General features: G+C 30.5%; 1 protein-coding gene across 1 annotated transcript in view; it reads left to right on the forward strand.

The window, feature by feature from the left end:
- dbe (KRR1 small subunit processome component homolog dbe) overlaps positions 1-11,231 on the forward strand; it is a 466,431-nt gene that overhangs the window by 371,512 nt on the left and 83,688 nt on the right. The window lies entirely within an intron of this gene.

Here is an 11,231-nt window from a genome sequence, read left to right on the forward strand (position 1 = left end):
CGACAAGAACCATGTATGTCAGTACTATACAACCCAAAGAGGTCTTTTATATACGACCATATATTTCCGATACAATATTTCACTGTGAAGTGTGATACGGCGAACTGCATACGTACAAATTTCCGGACACGTGTTACGTAGATGACTCGATATAAAAGTTGCACTGTAGATAACTACAGTTACCTACTAACTGGCAACAATGATAATAATATTTTTAAATATTTAATTGTAGCTTATATTTGACATTTTTTATTGCCACGATGAAGTGACAGGAGAACTGATTAAATCCAGTTAAGTACATGTTGAGATAACGATTTGTATTATAATGAGAGCATAATGTTATGCTTGGTAGCTCTGAGTTGTTCTATTGTTATACTCGATAAAATTAGTCAGTAATCAGTATTCAAGTCGTGTGAAGGCCATATTTTATTTTAAATGTTTTTGTGTCACTGAATAAGTAGTTAACGTATTTTATTAAAGTATTCTACAGATTATGTATTTAAGATCCGACATAAATAGTGCGCACTAAACTTTGTCAGTCATATTAATAATTTCTTGTTTTCATTGAACTACGAATACAAATTGCAGATGGTGCTGATTAATTTTTTAAATTCAATTAAACCCTGCCTAAACAAAACCATAATAGTTTAGGTATGCTATGGGCGATCCGCTAGAAATAGTGCACACTTTTTCAGTCATACCTATTTGATTTTGTTGAATTAAGAATAAATATTACACAGACAGTGTTGGTTAGTTTTTTAAAATTCATTAAGCCCTCTCTATACTAAACCATAATCGATAAAAAATATTCTTCCATCTGTAAAATATCCAAAAATATGTATGGTTCAATGACATAATTTTAGATATTATTTTATAGATAGATGAATATTTTTTGACTATTATCTACTATGGCTTGGATTTTTTTTTTTCCCGACCATGTCCGATCCTAATAGGATCATATGGGCCTCCACAGAGTAGAGGTTTGTATTAACAGATTTTGTTTTTTACGAGAAATGGATGTCAGCCACTTGCTCAACCTATTAGGTCCATACCCTGACTCACACACAAATGGAAAAACAATATGTGTACTTGCCAGACCCAGGATTCAAACCTGAGACCCACGGCGTGATAGTCCAACGCTTAAGCCGCGCAACCACCGGCTTGGATTAGGCAGGCCTTAATTGAATTTAAAAAAAACTAAGAAATACTATATATCTACGCAGTGTAGTCTTAGTTCAATTGAAACAAATACATTTGACTGAAATTTTAGTGTGCACTATTTGTGTTGGATCTTAAGAGCCTACCTCCACCCTTTGCCACTGACTAATATGTTAAACTATAGCGAGCAATGCCTTATATAACTAACCTTATTTGAATCCACCTAAAATATTGTAATATAACCAGTAAATAGGTATATTTCCTAAGGCCGTTTGTCAACGGTCCGATCCGAATGTCCGAAGTTTATGATCTGAGATGATGGTCTGATGTGGCAGCCTTCATATTTATTATGTTAGTTAACCTGATTGTAACTCGCCATACTCAATATTATTAAATGTTAAATTTTACATAGTAATGTAATCTGTCATAAGATTATTTTGCGACTTAATATTGCATCTTGCATATTATATTTTTTAAATTACAATTTTTTTTTTCTTCATTCTTCATTCCAAATTCAAAAAAAATCATAGAGCCATTTGACTTTTTATTCATTACCAAGTTTACTATCTACCTAATTATAGAGTATCTCTATGGTTTGTTAAATTTACCTACCTACATATTATTACATTAGTAGGTATACTTTATTATTATTGCTTGTTATGTTTTAAAAAATATTCTACAGGATACTAAGACTTGTGCTTTACTTTACACAAATAGCTATTATTAATGCCAAATAATATTTTAATATCCAGTCTTCTTTACGAGTCATCCGAATGCATAAAAATATCTGCAATAATTATTATGAATATAGTTTACAGAAATTATTCCTATAATGGAATTTCTTAGCTGGTGAATATATTCACTGTTTTATTTATAACTCGTAAGCTTTATAAACATTAATATTTTATTAAGTATCTTTTGGTTATGGATTCGTATTTAGTTATAAATGGGATTTATTCAATTTACATTGTTTATTAATTTATTTGTTGATATTTGATAATATATAAGCAAACTTTTGTACAAAGCGAAACCATTGATTAATAATTAATAGGTAATTTAAAAAATCGTAAATGTCTGCAAATTAAAAGTCTTTTAAATATAAAAAAAAACTTTGCACGTAGAATTAAATACCTACCTACCATTTTTAAAGACATAATACTCCAAAGTAGTACTTACATACTTTTTAAAAGACAAATAACAATTATTAATATATATGTAGAAAAAAACAGTTATTTGGTATATGGATTTAACCAAATTCATACATTGTAATAATATTAACCTTCCCTTTACGATGCTAATAAATTCTGTCCGTTCCGGTGATGTCACCTTGGGTTACTGTACGAGATTGACAATATTTACAGTAGGTAATAGGAAAATGCCTATTGTGGCAACATAAATAAGTTTAATAAGGTTTCATCTTCATTATTTGCTATTTGTTTTATATATACAATTATCAATAAGGCATCAAAACCTAATTATAATCATATGAGTATTTCTACATGTTCTTCCATCAAGTCAACTTTTGTTGGTAATTGAATGTGACGCTCTGTACGTAATATGCATTTTATAACTATTTGTAACAGGCAAATGAAATCTGACGATTATCAAACAATTATATGTATTTACCAGGTAATCCATTTTGAAAATAATAACATTTTACATACATAATTATGAAAAACACTTTCTGAGAAAATATATTATAACCAATAGAAAAAATCTTTTTTGAAAAAAGTAAGCCACCCCGGCAGGGGATCGAACCCTGCACCTCCTGGGTTTACGCCCCGTCCGTCGCATTTACCTCTATGCTACCCAGTGACATACTAATTGCGACAAATTTTAACTATTGGCCTTTTTAATACCTACTCATCAGCGTTCTTCCAAATCAAGCTACTTTGGCAATCGGTTTTTGTTTTATTAAATCAAAGTAGATACCTATTACTTCAATTACTACCGACGTCATGGATTTCTCCAATATTTTTTATGATGTAACTTACTTGAACTTGCTAATAATTTATAATTAACTATTTCTTTTATTCAAGGAATAATTCACAAGATTGAAGAATGTACCATTCTGAATATTGAACAAATTGAATATATGTTCAATGTTCAGAATGGTACATTCTTAAATCTTGTGAATTATTTGTTGAATAAAAGAAATAGTTAATTATAAATAACAATTTAATTAGATGCAATATTGATGATTTTAGGAAAAGCCAAAATATGAAGATGGCGTAGTGCATATTAAGTGAAATATTTGCAGTTTATTGAGCTGGGTAACCTAAGGTGACAATACAGTTACGGGAGTGTTAATATAGGTATATTTTCCTTTGCCTTTATAAAATTCCAGCGTGAATAAAAATATTTTATCTCTGGTATTATCGTAACATAAAACTGTTTTAATATTGGCGGGAATGACGGATTGTTTATGGTCATTTGAATGTTGTTCATACTCGTTTTGATAGCATGAATTGATTTAGTCACGAAAGATGAAGCAGATGTCGAAATAGAATTTGTATGCTTTTGTAATATAATAATTCTTTGCACTGTTATAGATAGAGAAATGTTACAATATTAGCAATTCTTTTGCTGCCCTTTACTGTAGGTCAAGCAATGCGAATGTCCACGATCACTATTGTGCAGAGACCGGCATACGTATTGTGTTGTGGCTGTTTCAGTTTTTGTACATGCGTCAAAGTGCGCCAACATTCGCGATGCCTCACCCAATGTGAAAGGGGACCTTACATTGTATAATTCCATCGAAAGATTTTTATTTGAAGGGTTAATATGTGTGTGGTACAAAACTTACGAAATACATTACCAAGATGGACAAGATGGTTGACGGTAGAAAAATGACTGAAATAATAAATTGAAATGAATGTTTTGTAACGTGTTGAAATAATGTTGTAAGGTTGAGTAGTGGAATTGTTATTTTTAACGAGTTGAAAGTGTTTGATGAATTTTTACATGTTTTAAAATAGAGATTCCATATTAATAATTATGTAACATGTTTTAATTTGTCATTTTGCATGGACATGAAATTAATATGTTTTCGTATATCGGTTTCAAATTATTTTATATTATAATATTATGGTATAAATATTTTTATTTAAAAACTGATATTACAGTTTGTGCCATCTCATTTTAAGTGTTGATTGAAAAGGTTTGTGTTGTATTCAGCCGCCTTTAATGATATGTGACTGTACCGCGAGACACAACAATATGTCGAGACAAATAAAGACTCGTGTTGAGACACCCATATCTGAATATCTGAAGCTGCGTTTACAGATGAAATTATATTAAAAATACTAGTGACATCTATGTGGTAAACGTGTTATTAAATGAAATTTACAGCAAAATTACCTTTTGTTTGAAAATGTATTTTAATTAATCAGTGTGTATCTAAAAATAATGATAACTTTTTTAAAATCTAAGTTAAAATTTGTTTTTTTTTTTTAAATACCTAAAATGAGCATTTCTACACTAGTTTTTATTAATACATGTTTTTTTATCAATGGATTATAGTAACAAGATCTTTCAACAGTATAAAGTAAATTTAGAAACATTAATAGCTCTTCTTCTTCTTGGTCGTGCACTCATGGCTGAGGATCGTGACCACATTTAAATTTCGCCATCCTTTGAGCGACCAAGACTTTCCATCCTTGTCGATCTTCCGCTTCTCTAAGGGCAGAATGGATGGTGCCCCCAGTCAGCTCTTTCACTTGGTCACTCCATCGCGAAGACGCTCTTCCTCTGCTTCGCCTTCCCTGGAGGCTACCCAAAACTACCAGTCTCTCCAGGTTGTTCGGTCCGCGCCTGACAATATGTCCAAAAAACTGCAGAATTCTTCTCAGACATATCGTCAAGAGCCGTTCCTTTATCTTCAGTCCCTGGATGATTGACTGGTTCGTCCTGTGCTCCGTCCAAGAAATGCGAAGCATTCGGCGCCAACACATCTCAAAGGCATCAATTGCCTTCCGTTCTCTTGCCTTCAGGGTCCACGACTCGACTCCGTGTATTGTATTATGTATTACGTACATACAAATTTCGCGAGTTATCTCTTCCGACTTTAAACTCAAATTACTAGCCACTGTCAATTGATTTGCATAATCTAAAAAATTAAACACACAGTGATATCTGTTTGAATAATTATGAAATACTAAGCCACAAGTTATCGATAATACAGCGATTTTAGTAAGAGCTTCGCTCTACATTCAACGTATGTCGTTAAAAATCTGCGGCCTGTCAGATACTGCCATACTAATATCGTGAGGCATAGAAAAGGTGGTTCCATGACAAAACAGAACAATGACAAATATAACTATGACCTTTCAGGAAAAATATAGATTTAATATTGAAATTGTCCTATCTCTATTATGTTGATAGATTTTTAATAGCTTAGATTTTCAATACGCCATAATAAATCAAATTATATACCTAATTTCTGCATTCCTAATCGCTAGAAAGCCTCAAATAAACGGGACTTTGCGGCAAGCTTAGGATATCTCATCTTAATCAATATAATATGTTCAAAATGATTGGGTAACTAGGTGCAACGAAATAATGACCTAACCTAACCTAAATAGATTCCACAAAAATTAATGTTTCATTTTTCCCTGGCTGTTCTGTTTTGTCCGGTTACCAGAAAAGGTTAAAGTCAAACTAAAATCGCCTGGAACACTTGGTGAAGATTGATTCTAATGTTTGTTTTATAAGACTAATTAATTTGTATTATTGTATCAATGATAATTTTTCAGTAAATTGTTTTAAATTGCATGCCACTAGATGTCTTCAACACTGAATAATCACTCTCCATCTTAAAACGCATTCCAAATTTCAATATTTGAGTACAAAAAAGGGATTTTTTTTTTGATTTAATTTATGATTACAAAAACAATTCTTTCTATTATAATATAATCTTATTATTACTTTAATATTGTAAAATTTCGGAGATTTTGAATATTATACAATTATAATAATTAACAAAGCCAAAGTCGATCAACAATAAAATTATTAATATATGTATTATCTTTTTTTTATGTGTTCAAGATCTGAATGCATATAAAAAACAAACACGTGGTTCTGCATTAAATTAACCATATTGAATTCTAATACTCATAATAAATGCTAAGCAATGCCTTCATAACTAAACATTGCAATGTGTTTGAATAATAAGAATATGTATGCATAATTTTACACTTAAAAATCTGTTGACAACATGACGTATATCGATACCCCGTTTCAATAAGGAAACAACTCAAAATTTCAAGGTTTTGAGTCGTTCATTCGATGTAGAAAGGTTTTCTCTTTACAATTCAGTAAAAAAGAGACGTATCATAAAATCGAAAAATACTTTCTGGGATTAATCATTAATTCAGTTATATTGTGTAATTTCTGGCTTAATTCCTTATTAATCTGTAAATTTTCATTATATATTGCTGTTATTTTGAACTAAATAAAAATAATTTCCACCCACGGTGGTCGCGCGGCTTAAGCGTTCGACTATCACGCCGTGGGTCTCAGGTTTGAATCCTGGGTCTGGCAAGTACACATATTGTTTTTCAATTTGTGTGTGAGTCAGGGTATGGACCTAATAGGTTGAGCAAGTGGCCGACATCCATTTCTCGTAAAAAAACAAAATCTGTTAATACAAACCTCTACTCTGTGGAGGCCCATATTATGTTCCTATTAGGATCGGACATGGTCGGAAAAAAAAAAAAAAATTACAAGATAAAAAGAACTTTTTATATATGTTTTTAAATTTTCTGTTGAATCATATAAACTTGACTCGACTAGCTTAATGATCAAAAAAATTTGCATTTGATAGAAATAATACTGAAATGTCATATTGATTTCCATTGTAACGCACGTATATATTAATAATTTGGTTGCTAGGACCCAGACCCCCTAGCAACCAATAATGGTGTCGAAATAACTTTTCATACAAAACAGAATTAACTGAAAATGAATTCAATTCTACTTAAAGATGGCTAAAAGTATTAAAAAAATGCATTGGCATCGTGTTCTGATATATTCTAAAAGTTTCAAATGTCTAGCTAGTAGTTAGAAATCGATTGCAAGATTTGTACCGGTCAAATAAGAATACGAGTTAAGAAAAACGTTGTAATAAACACATTTACCTAAAAAAATCAAGGCTTTAACGTTGAAATGAGAATTTGTCCAAAACTTTCATACGCCATTACCTTAGAACGAGGTATTTTGAGTTGTTTCCCTATTGAAATATGATATCGATATATTTTAAAACTCAATATGCTGCTTAGAACAATCTTATGTGCTTAGGGATTGGTTCTGGTACCTACAAAAATAAACCTGATTCATAAAATTGGTTTCAATTATTGGAACTTTTATTTACTCGTTGTTATGTGATCGCTGGGTGCCATTGAATGTTTTTTTTATGATAATTTTATTATTATATTATTAATTAAATGTTTAACTATTGTTTTTAATTATTTTTCTTATTTAACCATTGTTTTGTTATTATTAATCTTATTGTTCAATTTATTTACGATTGTCATTGTTTATTGCGTATTTTTAATGGCCTTTATTGTATCTTTTTCAATAAAAAGTGCAATATTACTATCATGAATAGGTATTTTGATAATGCCTGATGATTTAATAAAAATTTGAAAGATAAATATATCTGAGAGTTATATTTTCATTTTCCCTTATCAGTTCCAGTGTTATCCCGAGAGATTTAGCTGCAATTATTGGGTATGTATCTTCTTCTTCTATCTTTGACCGATTTCGGATTCATAGATTAAACAAAATATATGAATCAATCAAAGATCAAGCCTTAAGGCAGAAACATATTATTATCACATCACTACACGCGAGATAAGTTTAAGTTCACACCACGTGCAAAAAGTGTGCATAGATGTATCAAAACCACACTGAAGTTACCTCACTTGTATTACATCGTATGTCATGCGTAATAGTTACATCTTAGTTTTTAGTGGTTTGGAAGGGAGCTACAAATAACAGGTAATTGACATAATATTTTTGTAGGTTGACAATTTTTATTATTGAATATTCTGATAATTGTAGCATACGAGTTCATTACATTACATCACCGTGTTCCGTTTCTAAGAGCATCATATGGGCATCCATGCAGTGAAGGTTGTATTAACAGATTATGTATTGTTTTTACAAGAAACAGATGTCAGTCACTTGCTAAACCTATTAGGTCCATTCTCTGATTTCAAATACATGTTGACCCGAGACTCACGATACTATAAGTCGACATGTTACAGCACAGCTATCATGGGCGAATATGAGTTGATGCAGAGATGTAAATAATGTGTTTCTGCTTTTAGCATTGTATTTTGGCTAAATTGGTAGGTATGTAAAAGAAGTTGCTTGTAAATTTAAATACTAATATACAAATGGTAGCAGCCTGTTGTATCCTCTTGCTTTGGTTATTTATTTACTTAAAATATTGTTTATGATCGTTCAAAAAATAATTTCAATATTCATAATTAGTACAAGACCACAGATCACTTCCTGATTGGTGGAATTTGAAGTACTCTGGTACGGTCAATATGAAATAAGCATTTCATATTGATTTCTATAACAACACGCGTTGTGTAACGATATACAGTCGAATTTGGCTATTACGAGGAAGATGGGACCGACTGAATTTCCTCGTTATAAGCATTACTCGTTATATCCTTATATAACATTTTTCGCGCCACGTTCTATTTAAGCATAGAACATAAAAATCTGAAAACCATAAAAATCACTGAAACAAGCATGGCATTCATCAACTACAAGAAGTTGTTTGCTGTTATGAAGTGCTGAGCCACCAGCGCCTTCACAGAGCTTGCATGTTTTACATGCAGCGGATACTTTTTCAATGTTGTCGGCAAAAACACTAATTAGGTACTTGTCATAAACGTAATCCAATCCTGGCGGCATTGGTCTAGTTAACTTCCCGGTTGGATTTTATTGCTTAGGGTCGAAAATGTTGTTTTTAAACGATTGACGCATTAACAGTTTTGCTCGGTATACCTGAGAAGTAGCTTGTTATAAAAGTGAATAAATGTATGGAGAAAATCATTAACTAAATGTCAACGAATGTTTCCTCATTACATCCGAGATCTCGCTATTTCCGTGTTCGTAATAACTAAGTTCGACTGTAGTTGCTAGGACCACCTTAGCAACCGGCAGTAGTCTTTTGTTTCAATGTTTTTGTTATAGAAAATAAGAAAAGCTCTATCTTTGGTTTTTTCCCTTTTTCTGATCGTAGTCAATATTATAAATGATTATATCACCATAAAAAGATGGAAGTATCGTAGTGGCGTCACGTGACTAAAAACGCATACAAACCACATCTTAAATTCCCATCGAATATTTAGAGGGTATACTGACAGAACGCATTATTTAAGTTTTTGCTGTTTTAAATGCCAAAATGTATATACAATTTTACGTTCTACGTCCTGGTAAAACGCACAAAGACATAGGATATAATGGTGAGAAAATAGGAACATTATTAGATCATATTGTTATTTTTTTATTCTGATAGAAAGCATCATAATGACCTAATGCATTCTGCGTATACAAAATACAGGACTTGTAACATGTCGTATATTGTGTTTGCCATAAAGGTTAGTCTTTATAATGTAGAAAAAATGTTTTTAAATCATAAAAAAATATATGTGGGAGAACGCTTTGAAAAAAAAATTAAAGTCCTTTTTGCGATTATCTCAGAACTTGTTTTAATGAGTTAATGCTTTCTGTCAGTATACCCTCGATTTCATATAGTTGAATCCAGACGTTATGGTTACCTTACTAAATTATAAAATAAAACTATGTACTTCTAAATTCTGACGATAGATGACTATCAATTATCATGGATTTTTCAGTGTTTTTATTTAAATTATTTACTTGAAGATCTATTTTTCTTAGTAGGTAGGCTTTAAATAATCGCCTACTATGGAGCCTTCGCCACTGTCGTATGTAGACTGCTAACCTAACCGTAGGATTTTATCCTGCCAATCACCATCAGAAGGCAAGCATACCTACCTGACACCACTGACCCATGGGATGGGAAGTAAGGAATAATAAAAGAAATAAAACAAGAATATTTGTGTCTTTGGACTTATTTATTTTATAGTAAAAACACGAAATTGACATACATTTGAGTATACTTATAATTTTTGCATTCAACAAGGAAATTCAGTAATTATCAAATAAATTCATATTTAGTAAAATTTGATAATCCCGGTCAAGTAAAAAGTCGGTATTGTTAGGAATACACATATTTTTTTCTATGTAAAAAAATATTTATATTTGTGCAACAATTTCTCTTTTTTTATATGAATCCAAGATCGGTTAATTATACCACCATACAATATCCTCAGAAAATAATTTTCCAGTGGATAACACAATATTATATTACAAACCAAAAAGCATATTCATTATAATATTATCTATATATTTTATTGAAAAGTTAAATAACAAATGAATCTATTTTAAATGTAAGTATACAAAAATAATAACATTTTGCTTTTTTTATAAGAATAGTTAAAACTAAAAAAAATTGTAATTCTCTTTAGTTGAATTGAAAAACATTATTAATTGCAACTAGGAAAGTTAGTTTTTAATGAGTGAAAATTCATTTATAATAAATATTTCATAAAAGATTAGGTACTAATAAATCAAATATGTATCTAAATCTACAACAATTTTACGTAATTAATATTATATACTGCGTATTTAAATTAAATAATAATACAATAATTGTCTAAAAAAAAAAAAAAAATTCGAACTACGTAGGTACCAAAATTATAAAAAAAAAAAATGGAATAGCATGATTTCTTTTGACGAGTCAAAATTATGATTTTTACGTAAAAAAAAAAAATGTAGTGATTGATCACTTCGTTATGACTTATACAATACCAATACACATCATAAGATAAACTCCATATAACGATTTAAGGTATTATTAAGCACGATATTGACGTATTTTGGTGGTGGTAATTTCACTTTATGTAAGTACTCCAATTTAAAATAAATGAAAATGGAGGATGTAGCAAAAGATATTATAAAACACATTT

The sequence above is a fragment of the Rhyacophila brunnea genome, unplaced genomic scaffold (genome assembly GCF_057557595.1).
Source record: "Rhyacophila brunnea isolate RB1 unplaced genomic scaffold, BYU_Rbru_1.0 scaffold_17, whole genome shotgun sequence".
In the NCBI taxonomy this organism is placed as follows: Eukaryota; Metazoa; Arthropoda; class Insecta; order Trichoptera; family Rhyacophilidae; genus Rhyacophila; species Rhyacophila brunnea.